The sequence below is a fragment of the Sceloporus occidentalis genome, unplaced genomic scaffold (genome assembly GCF_023333645.1).
Source record: "Sceloporus occidentalis isolate IW3139 unplaced genomic scaffold, rSceOcc1.0.p SCAF_6, whole genome shotgun sequence".
Lineage (NCBI taxonomy): Eukaryota > Metazoa > Chordata > Lepidosauria > Squamata > Phrynosomatidae > Sceloporus > Sceloporus occidentalis.
The window spans coordinates 43,333,804-43,351,539 of NW_028316986.1; the positions used below are offsets into that span (position 1 = coordinate 43,333,804).

The 17,736-nt window shown below is 40.8% G+C and overlaps 1 protein-coding gene across 2 annotated transcripts in view; it reads left to right on the plus strand.

The window, feature by feature from the left end:
- The first annotated feature begins 1,060 nt into the window (after positions 1–1,060).
- The window catches only part of COQ8A (coenzyme Q8A), a 94,209-nt gene continuing 77,533 nt past the window's right edge, over positions 1,061–17,736 (plus strand). Inside the window, exon 1 of one of the 2 annotated variants that reach the window (XM_089529529.1) lies at positions 1,061–1,188. The gene's annotated coding sequence lies outside the window, so the exon portion shown is untranslated. The remainder of the gene's footprint in view (positions 1,189–17,736) is intronic. The other variant, XM_089529530.1, reaches the window with a different exon arrangement.

A 17,736-nucleotide genomic window follows, 5' to 3' on the forward strand; every position in this document is an offset into this window, starting at 1 on the left:
GAAAGGACATTGAGAAACTGGAGCGTGTCCAAAGGAGGGAGACTAAATTGGTGAAGGGTCTGGAAACCATGCCCTATGAGGAACGACTTAGGGAGCTGGGGATGTTTAGCCTGGAGAAGAGAAGGTTAAGAGGTGATATGATAGCCCTGTTTAAATATTTGAAAGGATGTCATATTGAGGAGGGAGCAAGCTTTCTTTTCTGTAGCTCCAGAGACTAGGACCCGGAGCAATGGATGCAAGCTGCAGGAAAAGAGATTCCACCTCAACATTAGGAAGAACTTCCTGACAGTAAGGGCTGTTCGACAGTGGAACACACTCCTTCCTCGGAGTGTGGTGGAGTCTCCTTCCTTGGAAGTCTTTAGAGGCTGGATGGCCATCTGTCAATGGGGATGCTTTGAGTGAGAGTTCCTGCATGGCAGGATTCTTTATTTTTGAATTCTATGATTACTACAGTATTATTATTATTATTTCTATCCCAGCCCCCCCATTGGGAATTATTATAGAATTATTATTATTCTTGTTTATTGTGGGAAAGCAAACTTTGGGGGGCTCCCTGTCACAACAACAACGAGAACAACGAAGCGCGTGTTCCACTGAAACGCCCTTAAAACGGGGGCTGTGTGCACAGAGGCACGTAGTAGCCTCAGCCTCAAATTTAGGGAGGCATCCTTTTGGGAGCAAGGCCCCAATCTCCATGGCAACGCGACGCAAGAGCGTCAGGCTCGCGGGCAGCAACCGGGGGACGAACGTGCCCCGCCGCACACGCGCCTCCATTTGCATTCCTGCCACAGCAGGCGAGGCTCTCCTCCTCCTCCTCCTCCTCCTCCCGCAGCACAACATGGAGGGGAGGGAGGGCGGGGCTTCCTTCCTATTGGTGGCCGCTCGCCCCGCCCTCCCCTCGCTCCTCATTGGCCCGGGCGCGGAGTCCACGCGCTCAGCACGCTCCCGCCGCCCTCTGTGTGGCTGCCGAGTCGACGGGGCGCAGTCGGGGAGCCAATGGGAGCCGCGAGGGGGCGGGGCTTAGTGCCAGGCTTGAAGCCAAGCCGAGGACGGAGGCGGAGGGGTTGGTAAACAAGCTGCGCACCTCGTGGTGCTTCTGAGGGAGCGGCGCTGAGAAGGGCTGGAAGGAAGGAGGAGGAGGAGGAGAGGCTCGGTTCTCGCCTTGCCTGGAGAAGGAGAAGGAGAAGGGTAGGAAGGGAAGGGAAGGGAAGGGTCCCCCCAGGCTCCTGAGAGCTTCCCTCAGTGGCGGTTGCTGCAGGGCTTGGTGTCTCTGTGAAGAAAATGGTGTCCCTGGGTGGTTAAATGGCCAGCGCAGCCACCCCTGAAGGCCTTCGCTCAGCCTCAGAGGAGGGCAAAGGCGAATTAGCATTGTTATTGTTATTCAAAGATACAGCCTTGTTAGTCTGTAGAATCAGTCTGTAGAGAGATCCTGTGGCCCCTTGGAGACTCACTGGAAGAAAGGAGCAGGCAGCATGAGCTTTCCCAGACTGAAGTCGACTTCCTCAGATGCATTTGGATATAATAATAATAATAATAATAGTATAGAGAGATCTTGTAGCACCGATTGGAATATAATAATGCATTTGGATATAATAATAATAATAATAATGTGGAGAGATCCTTTGGAGCCTTTGAGACTCACTGGAAAAAAGACATTGGCAGCATGAGCTTTTGTAGACTTCAGTCTGCTTCCTCAGATGTAATATATAATTATAATAAGTAACGTATTGCATGTATTATAATATTAACTATATGTAGTTAAGTTATTATTATTGTTATTATATTAATTTATATCCTGCTTTTCTCCCAAAACTGCGACCCAAAGCGGCTTACAGCTTAAAAGCTTACAATTAAAAACGAAATCAGGACTTGCCACAAAGGTTATAAGCTATGTGCGTGGTAATGGTTTGAGTGTTGGAGTACAAGTCTGGAGTAGTTACAGTGTTATATAGTTATGCATGGCCTAAGTGAGTAATTAAATGGTTATAATTATATTAGTAATCAATTCATTAATGTTATTTAATTATGCATGGCAGGGGGATTGGGCTTGGTGACTCTTGAGGTCTCTTCCAACTTTTCTATGATTCTGTCTCATATATATATATATATATATATATATGTATATTGTAAGGCCGAGGCTTTCCTTGGCGTTTTCTCAATACTGTCTCTCTCCCTCCCAGGCTTAGGGTTGAACATCTTAAAAAAGTGTAGATCTTCCCTCTGGGTGACCAGGCGTCCTCCTTTTTCAGGACATGTCCTCTATTTCAACCTTCCAGGAGGAATCCCAAAATGCCCTCCATTTTGAGCATGACTAAGGAGCATGAATTTATATTTACACTATATTAAGTGTTTCTAGCTCATGTCCTCCATTTCCCCTTTTTTGCAGTGCCTTGTCCTCCATTTTCCTTGAAAGCCCTACATTTTTGCAGTGCCTTGTCCTCCTTTGCTGTTAGGACACCTGGTCACCTGCCCACTCTGGGCATATTCATTACTAAAATAGGGAAAGCGGCAGACTTTTTAAGAGGTTGTGTGTATTGTGGGAGCTGCAGAAAAAAGGAGGTGGCTGTTGTTTCAGGTTCTGAGTCTCCCACAGTGGAGTGGATTCTGGTGCATACAGTGTTTCGGATTCAGGGCCATGGAGCATGTCTCGTGGGGCAGAGGGTGTTAAGGGGAGGTGTGATAGTCCTGTGTGCATTTTCTTCTCTCTCATGTCCGCAGCTGCTGCTGTAGCTCTCTGGGTTTCTCCTGGCGTTGTGTATGTTCACGTCTATCATCCACGGCCGCTTCCTTCCACCGCCTGCCCACGTCGGCCTGCTGGTCATTTTAGGCAGCTGTTTTCAGTTGTTCAAAAATATTTGGTAATGTATATTGAACCTCACTGGCTGTCAGATTGAAGAACTCTTGGAAACAGCCCGCTATTTATCATTCTGCACGAACCCAAGCAAAGAGAGCCAGGGGGAACAAAGGAGGCTAAACCACTGGATTTTTGAGGCTTCAAGCAACAGAGAAGGGGTTGGAAAACTGACTTTGAAGTCATGTTCCAAGAAACAGTAGTTTGATTCCCCCTCCCCACCCCCCAAAACCCCACATGGCTATATGATCCAAAACACAAAAAAGTAACCAACGATTTCCTCCTCATGGAAAATGAGTCCTCATATGGAATCACTTTTCCTTCTGATGCCATCCAGCCTGTTTTTTCCCCGTAAATGCCATTCCCTTCTTATTTTTAATTAAAAATACATTTTATTTGCCCCTCCTCCAGTCATTCCTGATTTTTAAGGCACTTGTGGGTTTGAAATGATTGGCATTTAGAGGATTTCTGTGGGTTGCACGTCATTGTCTGCCCTCAGCCCAGATAAGGTGTCCTGTAGTATGTGGTAAGGCAATCCTCTTTGCATTCTGCCCGATTAACCTTTCATTGCTCTTGAAGTTACCTGATTCTGTTGCTGTTGACCCAGAGATCAGCTTGTCTGTCTTACCAATGTGAGCATAAACACGTGGCATTAAGGGAAAGTGGGGAGGGCTGCACAGGCTAGATTACTGTCATGTTTAGTCTGTTTCCTCTTAATATGGAAGATGGTCATTTAGTTAAAACTAGTACAGTAGTAAGCAGACTTGTTACCAGAGAACGTACTATTCCACTAACTGCTAGAAATGATCATCTTCCTTTTAACGTGGGAATTGAAAAAAAATCTAGCAATAAATACGTCAGTTAAAGCCAGGGTTGGGCAGAGTGTGTGTGTATCTATGTATGCGTCTTCAAGTTGTCCACCAACCTATGGCGACACTATGAATTTTATGAGGGTTTCTTGAGTCCAAACCAAACTGTAGAAATAATCCATTTTGAGACCGCATTAACTGCCCTGGCTCAATGCTAGGGATCCTAGGAATCATAGTTTATTGTGGCACCAGGGACCTCTAAGGCTAAACGTCTCACAATACTACAGTTCCCAGAATTCCCTAGCATTGAGTCAGGGCAGTTAAAGCAGTCTCCAGCTGGATTATTTTTGCAATGTGTTTTGGACCTTAGTCAAAGAATGATCAGAGGAACTGTATGTTGTCTGCCTTGGAAATAGTATCACCTGCTCCAAATACTTAGGCTTATTTTTTTCTTGGCTTGTTAATAGCCTGAAAAGAAGGAACTACAGTCGACCCTCCACATTTGTGACTTTGACTTTTGATGATTTGATTATTTCTGGATTTGATTAATATGCTCTTTCTAGCAATCTCTAGGTCCTTCAACACGACTCAATGATCAGTGGTCATAGAATCACAGAATTGTAGAGTTGGAAGAGACCACAAGGGCCTTCCAGTCCAACTCCTTGCCATTCAGGAACTCTCACCAGAAGTTGCACTGGAGGACCTCTAGGGCCCCATTCCCACTGGGCAATAAAGCGACGAATCTTGCTGCGAGTCAGATTCTGAGCGAGTTCCCGAGTCATATTGGAATCACGTCCATCGTTCCCATTACAAAAGGGAGCGAACGGACTCGGTTTTTCTTGACCCATGTTCTCATTCCCATTGATATCCCATTGTATTTTGATGCAGACTTTTCTGTTCCCCGTTGCCGTTGCCTGTCTGGAACCGGTTTTTCATTTTTTAAGCTGTCAATCAAATGCTTAGGTGATCAGACGTCACAGTGACGTCAGTTGCTTCTATGCATTTTGAAGCGGGCTATTTTTGTTTCTCGTTCCCATTTGCGTCTTTCAAACCTGTTTTTCTGGGGGAGGTTGCGGTCAATGGATCGCTGAAGTGCCTGAGCACTTGGGTGGCTAGGCGTCATTGTGATTGCCGCCCACACGCTGGAGTGCTTAGGTGCTCAGCAAAAACAGAAAAAGGAAAATGAAGAAATAATAGTTATAAAAAGGGTGTGCAGTGGGTCTCCTCACACATCGATCTATGTGGAATGGGGGGGTTGGCAGGGGACATCATGCGCTTACCACGTTTGGAGGCCAATGGAGCAATTTGCAATGATTAGATACCTAACAGAGCGCCTGGGCAATTGAAAGCTTAATTAAAAAAAAAATTGTCTACACACGCGATCGCCTCGCCTTGCTTCCCCCTCCACCGGGGGAAAGGCTACACAAACGGGGGAAAATGGCGCTAGGAATGCAGGAAAGAGAACAAAGCTGGTGACACCCCCGGGACAGCCCCTTGAACATTGCTCCTCCCCTCCTAAAATACTGATTTGGACACCCGTCGTTCCCATTAGTTTGCCCCGGATCCGACACAGCAGCTGCACAAAAAACAGCTGGAAAAGTGCAGTCAGGATAACCTGGGTTATCAACCACTGATTCAGGTTTTCGCTGGAGAAATCGATCAAAGTAGGATTGAATGCGAATTCAAATGGTAACGATTTTCCTTAAACAAGGATTGAAAGTGAGTTCAAATGGGAACGATGTCCCTATAATACGATTCTTGATTCGCTTTATAGCCAAGTGGGAATGGGACCTAGAGATTTCTAGAGAGAACACTTTTCTAGGCATTGTTGGTCCTCCAGTGCAATTCTGTCAGATGTTGACCATAGAATTGTGCCGGAGGACCTAAAGATTCCTGGAGCAGTGTTCTTTCCAGTAAAAAACAACAACAATAATGCTGTTTTATTTGCAGTTTTTCCACATTCACAGGGTTCCTGCACCCCTAATCCCTGCAAATGTCGAGGGCTTACTGTATTTTCTGGCTGGGACAAGTTTCTCTATCTGATTGCATTGAAGTGATTTGAAACAAATGTGATCATTTTTGAGTTGCTGTTACTTTTGTTTTTGGAGGGGATTTTTACTAACGCTGGGGACCAAATTTGAGGGCCTATTTAAAGAGATAAGTTTATCTTACATTTAGGTAGTGAGAAAAGCCTGGTGCTGCTTGCTTTTAAGATCTGCTTCAGTGCTCCAGGTGCTTCCTCTTCAATCAGATTTCTGAGTCTCCTCCATTACTTTTCTTTAGCACACAAGATACCACCCTTTGATTCCCCCTCCACGGTTTTACTTTGCTGGATGTATGGTATTGGTTTTGCTGACTGCTGTGTTTACCACTTGTTTTGCTCCTTGCATCTAGTCAGTGTTGCTTTGATTTACATTATGATTATTTCAATAACTGTTGAAATCACTAGGGTGAGAGCTCTATTTAAGTGTTATTTTTAATAGTGGTACATTATTGTTAAAATAAAGCAATACATATTCAGAGATAGAGATTTCACTAATAGGTGCACAATATACAAATATTCTGAATTTTGTTCAGATTCATTTTCAGTTTATGAATATGAGGTCCTTTGAATTTATATCCAGACTCCACCTCCTTGCTGAAATCGATTTCCCCAAATTTTTCTGTTGCTTGACTTGCTTGCTGTTTGCACTTAAAGAGAGGCAAGGCCTCTCTTGTCTTGTTTGGAGCATAGATAATTCAGTTAGTAAAGCCTTTGAAGAACATACATTTAAGGCACATTACCCACAGAATATAACTGATCAGTTTATTTCCTGTCTCCATAAACAGTTGTTAACCTATCCATAAAATGTAGATAGAGGTTGTATAATTGGTATACACTATGATATCTTTACCCTAAATGTTTTAAGAAATTTTTAAAATCAGGTTTAATTTTTTAAAATGTAATTTAAATCACAAAAAAATACATTTAAAAAAAAATATTGGGGTATTTGTTTATCGAGAGGTTTTGACTTTTAAACTATTTGTAATTGCTAAACTAACTGTGAAGCTTTTTGGGGAGACTGATCTGTAAAAGTAATGCATATAAATACTCAAATGGAGTGAACATAGGTAGATGCAGATTTTTGATGGTCTGAGCTTATGGAGAGATGTCCAGCTTCATTACATGCCAAAGACAATATGTGTATGTAAATATGGGTTGAGATAAAGGGAAAGATCAATCAGGAAACACAAAGAAGTACTTTGCTAGATGGGATGCCAAATGTGAAAGCAGCATGTTAGATTTTTATTGTTTCAGCAGGCCTTTGAGGGCTGATTGCTCACAGGAAAGAGGCCTTTCAGAATGTGTTTTATTGTCTGTATTTATTATGCTTTTGTTTTGTTTTTATGTTCATGCTTTTAACTGTGTTTAATTCTTTGGTAACTTAATTATTGTTGTCGCATGCCTTCAAATAGCTTTCTCCTTCTGGTGACCATAGAACCAGCGTGGTATAGTGGTTTGAGTGTTGGACCCTGAACAAGTCACATACTCTCAGCTTCAGAAAGCCCACCAATAGGATCACCTTAGAGACTTGAAAATACATAACAGCAACAACAAAAGGCAAATCTGTCATGGGATTTTCTGAGGCTGAGATTGTGTGACCTGCTCAAGGTTACCCATTGGACTTCCATGGCTGAGCAGGGATTTGAACCTGGTCCTCTAGTCTAGAATCTTATAATCCAATGCTCAAATCACTATGCCAAGCTGGCTCCAAATTAATTATGCTAGTATATTTTTAACTTGTACGATGTCATTTGTTGTTGTTGCTGTTGTTGAGTTGTATCTGTTTTAACTTTTTGTCCTTGGGTCTTGGAATGATGATGATGAGTAAATTAAGTCTAAGATGAAGCATCAAGAATCTAATACTACGTTGTTCTTATAAAACCAAACACAAACACTATAATCTGCCCCGTTACACTTAGAGCATGCATTATTTATTTATTTTTTAAAAATTAATTTTCATCTTTACTGATTCTAGAACAATGAATAAATATAATATAACTGGCAATATAACATAATAAAATACACAATCATAATAAAACATAATGAACATAATAAACATAAAATTAGCTGATGCAATAAAACTGGCAGAATCTCAGCTAGACACAAAGTCTTTGCCAAAGCAGCTATAGCCTTGGTCCCAGTTACATCTTTATGGAGAAGCTATTCCATAGTTTGTTATTAAAACAACCCTGAATTCCCCTGCCTTAGATTAAAACAAAATGATAGGTTTTGTTTCAAAAACAGACATTGGAAATTGTGCTGCTAGAATGTTCTTGGTAGAGTTGTTTTTTTAACTGACCTTGCAAAAAAATTCAAAGATATCAAATGCATCTGAGGAAGTAGACTTAAGTCAACAAAAGCTCATGCTGCCAACTTCTTTCTTTCAATTAGTCTCAAAGGTGCTACAAGAGCTCTCTACATACTTTTTTTTTTTAAAAAAGGTTAGTTGCGAAAATCCTCGGCCCCAAACTCTTTTCCCCAGGTGAGAATATCTAAGGAAGGGTAGTAGGAGGTGCTCATCTCCATTTCTAAGCCGAAGGGCCAGCATTGTCCAAGGACTGCTCTGGTGGTAATTTGGCCAGCGTGACTGCACCGAAAGCTATTACCTTCCCACTGAGAAGTAGTACCTATTTATCTCCTTGCATTTGTATGGTTTTGAACTACTAGGTTCCCAAAAGCTGGGACTAGTGATAGGAGCACGCTCCATCGTGTAGCACTCGGGCCTCGAACTGCCAACCTTCCAATCATCAAAACTGGCATCTTAACCACTTGAGCCACTGCGTCCCTCTTTAACTTTTACTTCTTTAAGTAATCCCTCTTTTTCTTCTTTAAGTAGTGGTGTCAAATTTGTTGCCCTGTCCTCCCATCATGAGGCAGCATGGTGGCAGCATGAATATGGGCCACTGGTCATCCCTCCATGAAGGTATCCTGGCCCCTGAGTTGGAGAGGACTACTTCTGGGAATTGTAGTTTGTTGTGGCCCCAGAGTTCTCTGACAGAGAAGGATAAACGTTTCACAAAATTACAGTTTACAGAATTCCATAGCATTGAGCCATGGCAGTTAATGTGGTGTTAAACTGTATTATTTCTGCAGTGCAGATGCAGCCTCAGATATTTATAGGGCAAACCCAGAACTTTCTATTGTAACCCAAAGCTATGGAAAGTAGCAGCAAGACTATAAAAGAGCCACTGATGATGTGGAATCCTGGGGGCCGTGCTCCTTGTTTCTCATAAATACTTCCAAAGCAGCAAGCTGAAAGAAACATGAATCAAACAGTAACAGTTGGAAAAACTATAACAGCAATACATCAGAACAATAAAATAGTTGTTTAAACCCCCAGAGTTGTGTGTTAGAGATTGCATGCATTAGCAAATAATTAAGCATTTAAAACTTGCTTAAATAAAAATGTTTGCAAAGCATATCAAAAGATGGAAATAGAGAATTCCAAGAAAGGCACTCCAAAGTTTCAGTGCCACCATTGGGAAAGATCAGGACTTTCATTTCTAGATGCCTTTGTTATTTTACTGTAATTGATTAGATAGAGAGCTGATCCTAAAACCTAGCAGGTTTGTATGGCACAATGTGGTTCTCAAGGTCATTTCTCCCTAACTTGCTTCTGGTTTCCTTATAGATTCCCTTCCCTCCAACCCAGTGAATGGAAGAAATTTTGTGCTAGCCTGTAGTTTGCAAACCATCACTGAGTATAACTTCACACTGGGTTTCTTAGAGTAATTTTTATAAATTATTGTTGCACAGTCTACATTTGAAAGGGTTCAGCCTACTTCCAAGGGGGAAAGGGTGCAATTTTCATCCCAAGTAAATGTTTGGAGTGGGTAGAATTCCTTTCTGGCTATGGAACATATTAAACCCTAAATGTTAGAGCACCACTACAGTGTCACTGAGTTTGGCTACATCTGTGCAAGTGCTGTAATGGGTTGCATAAAGGTCAATAAACTTAATCCGAATAAAATAGAGGCTCCGTGGACTGGTAGTTCATGGATGTAGGAATTGATTAAGTAGCCTGTCTATTGATTAAGTTGCAGTCCCCTTGAAGAGCAGGCAGCTAGGTGGTACTCCTAGGTCAATTTCTATCATTTGAGGGCCAGGTGGATCCTTCGCTTGGAGCACTGGGGGGGGGGGGGGGCAGCTACAATTGGTCCATCAGCTGTGGCAGGCATAATCCAGCCACAGTCATTCATGCCTTGTGTAAAATTCCCAGTTAGACAACTTTAGTGCTCAGTGTTTGTCATTGTAGAAGTCTTAGAAGCTGCAGCCATTGCAAAAAGCCTCTAGAATAGATTGTTGACTAGAAACTATGTAACACCAATTTTAAAGACGTTGCACTGGCAACAGTATGCTTCTAGTCCAAATTCATATTGCTCCCTGAAAATCTCTCACTGTATATACTTGGAATGCCTATCTATCCAAATAGCTGACTTAGCATTAAGGTTTGCTGGGAAGGACCTCCTCCACTGGTGGGCTGAATACATTATACAGGTATGTGGGAAAGGGCCTTCTCTGTTGTGGCACCCCAGTTGTGGAGTGGCTTCCACTCAGAGGCATGTTGGACTCCTAGGATTGGCTTCATTTCAGCACCCAGTTAAAACATGATATTTTATTAAATCCTGAGGCATTACATGATTCCATCCCATTTGTACATAGTTTTAACCTTGTTCTTATTAGTTAATAATTTAATATGTTTTAGCCAGTAAATTAGCTTTTTCCATTTTACATTTTAAATAATTTAAAAAGACTTTATTATATGCTGCTTTGAGATCTTTGGATATAGGACAGGATATAAGTATTTTAATTAATGAATAATGTACTCCTGGTGTCCCAGTGAAAACCTGAATGACCTATAGAGGATAAACCCTATCAGTGGCAATAATTGGTCCTGTCCTTGTGGTAGGGGTCTTGTCACAGAACCTGCTAACTCATTGTTAAAACTGTCTTGTTTTTGTTCTGTCTGCCTTGAATTTCTCAAATGCTAGGCATTAAGATTTGATTCATTTGTATATTTATGCGGTGTGCAGAATTTAATTTTGAGTCTTAGAGATGCTGGACTGAGATGAAAAGAAGGTTTCTTAAGTTCAGAGACAGTAGACCTCTGCATTCAGGTTGCAACAGTAGCAGGAGAGGGTTATTAGCTCTGTGACCTGTTTTCCTGGGAAACGTTTGATTGGCCATTGTGGGATACAGAATGCTAGACTAGTGGACTTCTGGTGTTAACCAACAGGGATCTGTTATCTATATATTGGGTAAGTGTTTACCATTCTCTTGAGTAAAATGTAGGTTAAATCTAGATTATATTAGTTCCCAGTTGAATTGAAAGGGACAAGTTAGTAATGTCTTATGTTCCATTTATTTTGCCTGGTATAAAGGGCAGCTAATTCACATCCATTACGTATCAAAGATATAAAACATTATTGTAGTAACACATACATCTGGCAGGTTAATACTTAATGCCTTTCCAATTTTCAGTACAACACCTCTAACCATAATACTAAACTGAATTTAACATGATCAAATCAGAGAATTCAAACTTTGTGCTGTATTGGCACTCCTAAATTACAAATGTTCATTTGTTAGCTTTGATGGTCAGGGAATCTTCACTCTATATAGGTATTGGACTTTGGAATACCACATGCTGGTTTTAACATGGTAAGGCTCCTTTTTTCTTTTCTTTAGGAGGTATCTTGGTAACTGCCACTGGAGACTCAGTGTTGATGAACAAAAATGATTGTGGAAAGAAACAAATATTGGGATGGAAGGTTGGAGGAAGCATTGTCTGTGAGAGGAAATGATGTGTTGGGTTGAGGTTTACTACCCTTGACGTAAAAGACTTGAGGATTGACAGTGGCCCAAAACACACTGCAGAAATAATCCAGTTTGAGACCTTCTCACTGCTGGGGACTTCTGAGAACTGTGATTTTGTGAGACATTTAGCCTTCTCTGTCAGAGAGGTCTGATGCGACAATAAACTACAATTCCCAGGATTCCCTAGCACTGAGCCGGTGCAAAATATGGCAGCCAGGCTGGTCGCCGGAAAAACTAGGAGTGACTGAATAACACCCATCTTAAAATCTCTTTACTGGCTGCCTATTAGTTTCCGGGCACAGTACAAGGTGTTGGTTATAACCTTTAAAGCCCTACATGGCTTGGATCCAACCTATTTGAGGGATCGCCTGCTTCCTTATAATCCGCCCCGCACCCTCAGGTCCTCTGGGAGGAATCTATTGCAGCCTTTAAAAACCAGACTAACTGTTACCTCCCAGAGGGCCTTCTCTGCAATTGCTCCCGAACTATGGAACAGTCTGCCAGACGAGATCCGTCAAATTGCCAGCTTAGACAGCTTTAAAAAAGCTGTCAAGATGGATCTCTTCCGGCAGGCCTTTCCTGAATAAAAGTGCCCGGCCACAGAATGACTGCCCCCCACATCATGTATCAGCCCACCGCTCTGTCCTCGCTGTATTTTTTTATTGTGTTTTTAATAGATGTTTTAATTGTAACTTGTTTAATCCTTTTTTAAGGGGGGGGGGAATTTGGGACACAAATTTGTAAATGTGGATTTTAACGTGTTGTAAGATGCTTTGATTGTCTTGTCACAGAAAACTGGGATATAAATAAAAGTTTTATTATTTATTTATTAGTTAAAACGGTCTCAAATTGGATTATTTCAGCAGTTTGTTTTGGACTAGTGTTTCTTCATTGGTGAAAGTTCATTTAAGCATTACAGATATAGCTACTATTTGCAAGTCTAATCAGAATAAATGTGAATCTCTTTCTTTCACTCATGAACACTGAGGACAGTAAAGCTTATGAATTTGAAAACTTAGATAAAAGATATTCATAATAATTTATTTTAACTCTATTTAGATACAGGAGTTAGCAAGGATGACCTTGGGAGAGCTCTTATTTAAAAATAATAAGTTGGTTTCAAGATACTTTCCTCCCACTGTGGAAAGAGGTTTGTGTGTATAAAAACAAAAAAAGCAGAAGCCAGATGTGTTTCTGTTATATGTGTTGTAGTAGGCAATTTCTTTGTTTGTGAAGACTTAAAAGTACTAAAATTAGATGTTCTTGAATTTTTAGCAATAAGTTTTTCGGGTTTTGGGATTTTTTTATTTTGCTTTCTTCTCTCCAAAATAGGCAATTTATAGACAGATGATGCTGGGATATGACAGTCGGCCCTTCTGATACATGGATTTTTTATACACAGATTCAAGCATCCATGGTTTGAAAATGTTCAGAAAAAGTATAAATCAAGGTTTATTTTCCATTTTTTATAAGGGACATAATTTTGCTCTGTCATTGTATTTAATGGGACTTGAACATCCACAGATTTTGTTATCCACGGGGGATCTTGGAACCAAACCCCAGCGTATAAGAAGGGTCCACTGTATTTCATACTTGGCAGATAGAAGATCTTGAGGGGTTTCACTGTTTCAGCTCTTGTTGAGGAATGAAGAATGAATGGATAAATGAGAAGCAATGGTTTTTTCTAGTTCATTGTTGCCCCCCCCCCAATTTTGCTGACTAGTAAGTTTGTTTATTTAAAAAGTGCTTATAGTTTTGATTTACAGTAGGAAAATGGCTAGTAGATATGGAATGAACGAATATGTAAGCACTCTAGGATGGCCTCTTGGTATCACCAATTTGTCATATGTAATAGTGCTTGTATTTGAGAGTATGTATTTTCCCTGGAAAATGATTAACCATCCATTATGAAGCCTCGCCCTCCCTCCAGTCCATCTGCCTTGGTCCAGGCCTTGGAGGTAGAGAGGAACTACTGGACCTCTTACCCTTTCCCTCCACCACTCCCTTCTCCTTCTGTGTCATGTCTTTTTAGATTGTAAGCCCGAGGGCAGGGAATCGTCTAACTAAAAGATTGTATGTACAGCGCTGTGTAAATTTACAGCGCTTCATAAATAAAGGTTAATAATAATAATAATAATTGTATTAGAACAACGTTGTGGTGACCTGACAATTTAAAAGATATTGCCATGCTCGAATGCTACTGTAGAGAACTCTTGGTTCATTCCTTAGTTAGGTTTTTTAAATTTATGTTAGTTTTTTCCCCTCCCATGTAGCATATATATATCTTTCATTCTTAAGTTTGAGATTGGCAAGCGTGGAAGCCTATATAGATGATTAAGCCAAGGGAAAGCATTGAATTTCCCCCTCTGATCTAAGAGGGGTTTGTAGGTAGTTTCATACTAAACTCATCATTTAAGAAAGGCTTGAAGTGTACACAACAACAACATCTCACTCCTTTCCCAGAACTGGGACTCAGAGTGACTCACAACATTAAAAGAACAATACAATCTAGCTGTTATGCTGCACTAATTATCAATATCCAGTTTTTTGAAAAGTAAGCATGAGGTTTATACTGTGTTAATAGTGTGGCTTCCTTCCCATCTTTGATTCCTGAAGCCTGTTCACATTGCAGAATTATAGCACTGTAATTACTCTTAAACAGCCATCATTCAAATCTGTGCAGTCTGGGATTTGGAGTGTAGGGAGAGTATTTTGGATTCTCAGTTAGGAAATTAGGGCCTGACCAACTAAACTGTCGGATTTTATAGATTGTTGCCATGGCAATATAAGTGGAATTTAGCACTATAACTGTGTAGCTTGAATAGGCCTCTTATTATTTCTACTCAGGAGTAACAAGTAAGTTTTAATTAGCCATGGTAGCAAGCCATACTAAGCAATAACTCTGCTCCAGAAGAGCAGGGTCTTCTCTCTGGCCATACTTAAATTCAGAGACAAGTGACTCAGAAGTGCTATGTACAGTCAGCAGCCATTCCCCATCCAAGAATTCCAAGTAATAAAAAAAGAATTGGCCATGTCATGTTGTGCTTTGGATGCCCTTTTTGAAGTTCAGTGTCACAAGTACTCCTATTTCTCCTTGCCCTCCCTGAGAGTAGAACTCAGATAACGTAACTTGTCTCCCCATTGTTTTCTTTCCTTTCCCCCCAGTTATATTCTCTGACCTCTCCAGAGAGGGATGCAGTTGGAATATTAGCCCTAGTGTGGATACAAAATGCTCCTAGCCAATGCTGCCATCACATCTTTTGCAGTTAGTCCAGAATCCAGGAGACCAAGCGCCCAAACTCAAAGGCATTCCTGCACTGGGCGTTACCCGGTGCCAGAGGGGGACTTTCCAGAGGTGGGACTTCCCCAGAGACAGCTAAAAGCGGGGGGGGGGGGGGCGGAGGGGAAGAGGAAGAAAAAGCACATGCCTGCAACTCCTCTTCTCCCGCCCTCATGTCTCTCCACATGCCCTCAGAAATGGCTTTGCGTACCAGAGGTTCGCCATCACGGTCTTAGAATGTATGTTTGGTCCTTCTGAAATTGGGGGGAAGCAGCACCATCTAATGTCATTTGTACTCAATTTCTTTATCCAGTGTGACTCTCCCTCTGGTGTTGCCTCACTTAAGAAGTACAGGTTCACATGTTCCCTCCCTAGAAGATGATGATGGAATTGAGAAATAGAACTGAGTTTTATTCAGTGTACTGATAATACTTCAGATCTCTTGGTGGCTTCTTGCCAGGATTATCATATAGATGTTAAAAGCACAGGAGATAAACATAGAGCTATAACAATAGAATTGTGGCATATCATAGGCTAATGGACATGGGACAAGATAGACTGTATTGTCTGGTTCTAATCCTCTAGGAAGAACTGAAGGTGTCAAACAGTGGGCCCTTGGTATTTGCTGGGGTTTGGTTCTAGAACCCATTGTAGATACCAAAATCCATCAAATCTCCAATCCCATTAAATCAGTGGCATAGTGAAATTGTGTGCCTTATATAAAATGGCAAAATCAAGACTGTTTTTTTTTTGGGAATACATGCATATTTTAAAATATTTTCAAACTGTGGATAGTTGAATCCATGGATAAGGAAACCACAGATACAGAGAGCCATCTGTACCACTATGCCTTGTAGAGTCAGTTTAGTCATGTCCATGATACTCCTCCTCCATGAGGCAGCAAAATATTGTGGGAAGCTTTTGTAGCTCAGGAGATGAACACAAGTTAGTGTTGAGAAATGCTGTGCCATTCTGCTTGGGAGATTCTAAGAGTTGGAATCCAAAATGAAACTGAACATTTCAAGGTTCTAGTGAAATGTGATGATTTAGGACAGTCCCTGGACATAAACTGAAAGTTTACTCTTCTGTTAACAAATGCTGACTGTATTTAGACAGTGTGCTAAATTTAGATGCACATGGAGAATCCATATCTACTTTAACTCCTTGAGAAGAACAGCACGTAACATCAGTACCTTTTGCTGAGTAGGTTACTTGGATTTAAATCAGATTAATTGTGCTGAGAGAACTTGATGAATTGGGTCAAGAAGTAGCAGCATGTATAATGCTGTCTTGTTCTCTGGCTTCTGGTTTTATTTCCACCTAATGAGTTCATGAAGTACTTATTTTCTATGTGAAATTTTCTCTAAATGTCTCAATAAAATAAGTTTTAAAGTAAAACAGATACTTTTGTTGAAGTAGTTGGAATTTTCTTCTCAAAAAAGTAGGAATTGATATCTGTTTCTTTCTGGATATGATAACCTTAGTCATCTGTACTCACTGCCTACAGAAAGAGACAAGACTTGGTAGGTTTCTCAGAGTTAGAGCAGTAGCACAGGGGTTTGGTTAAACTTGATATTTAACTTGATTGATCTCGCTCTTGATGAAATGCTTTTGCAGTCACAGAGACAAGGGAGTATCATCAGAGATGTTTATGCTAAGACTGTTAATGTTTTGTGCCCAGAAGGGATCATGAAAACAACACTTCTTAAAATAGAAATGCTTCTTTTCTATAGAAATTGTTCAGTTGAAATTAGCTGTTTGTACAGAAGTTGTTCAATAGAAATCCTTTATTTTAAACTTGAGTTTTAGGGGGAAATATTTTGAAAATAGCAAAAAGGTGTTGTGTTTCAGCAAGAGGGATGGGTAAGTGATGACAGTAAGAATAAATGTTGCTCAGACTCATGAGAGAAAGCTATGTAAGAATATAAATCATTGAAATTCTGCTCCCTCAGATGCGTTAGCTTTCTTTAGGCTATTTTGCCTCTCTGGTTTTTGACTAGAACCTTGCAGAAACATGCATTAAAAACAGCCTTGAAAGTTATGGTGTATTGTGCTATATCTTTTAAATAGGTGTCTAACGTTCTGCCTTCCTGGAGGTTGCTCTTTATTGTTGTGGTTTAAGACTGCTTTTTTCTGATTGGAGAAGTGTTTTGCTAAAAGTGTTAGCTTTTTGGCTTTTCTTGCCTGAGAGAAGAGACCCTCAGTTCTCACAGTCTCTGCTTCCCTAAATGGGGAAAATGTAGTGTCATACTTTTGAGAGATGCCAGTGATTTCTTTTCTAGCATTAAATGCAAGTGCCATAGCACCCATTAATTTCTCTGATCAAAGTAAAATTTACTTAATGCCAGAGGGGAAGCTAAGAGCAACTTTCAAAAAGAGTAGCATCTTATTTTGCCAGTCTGGGAAAATGGAGTGCTTTGTGAATCATCTCTCTCCCATATTACTTTAGTCAGAGAAAGTGATCAGTGCAGGTGGCTCTCTAAGGTCTGAAAAAGCAGTAGGAACATCACAGATAGACAGCTCTTAAAGTATTGATTCATTTCCTTAGTTAACAAAAGGTAGGGTTCACTGTGGCAGGTGTATACGTGGTTCCTATGTCTATCCTCTGGCCATGAAAGGGCTGAAGGTCAAAAGGAAGAATTTACCCAACACAAGCACACATCCCTTGGTAATACTGTCTCTAGTGTCTTCAAAGCATTTTGACTGGTTCTTGATTTTGTACTTCCAAATAATTTTGGGGATTAAATAATTCTCAGTGTACTGAAAATTCATGAGTACTTTTTATGTTTTGATGGGACGGCTGAAGGTGAATGGACCTTTGCCTGGCAAACGGGTAAAATATGACTGTATTCTTTCAACCCATATGTCCTACTGATAAATACCAAGAGCTTTTTTTAATATTGCCTTTGAGCCTGTGAGGAAAGGACTTCTCTGA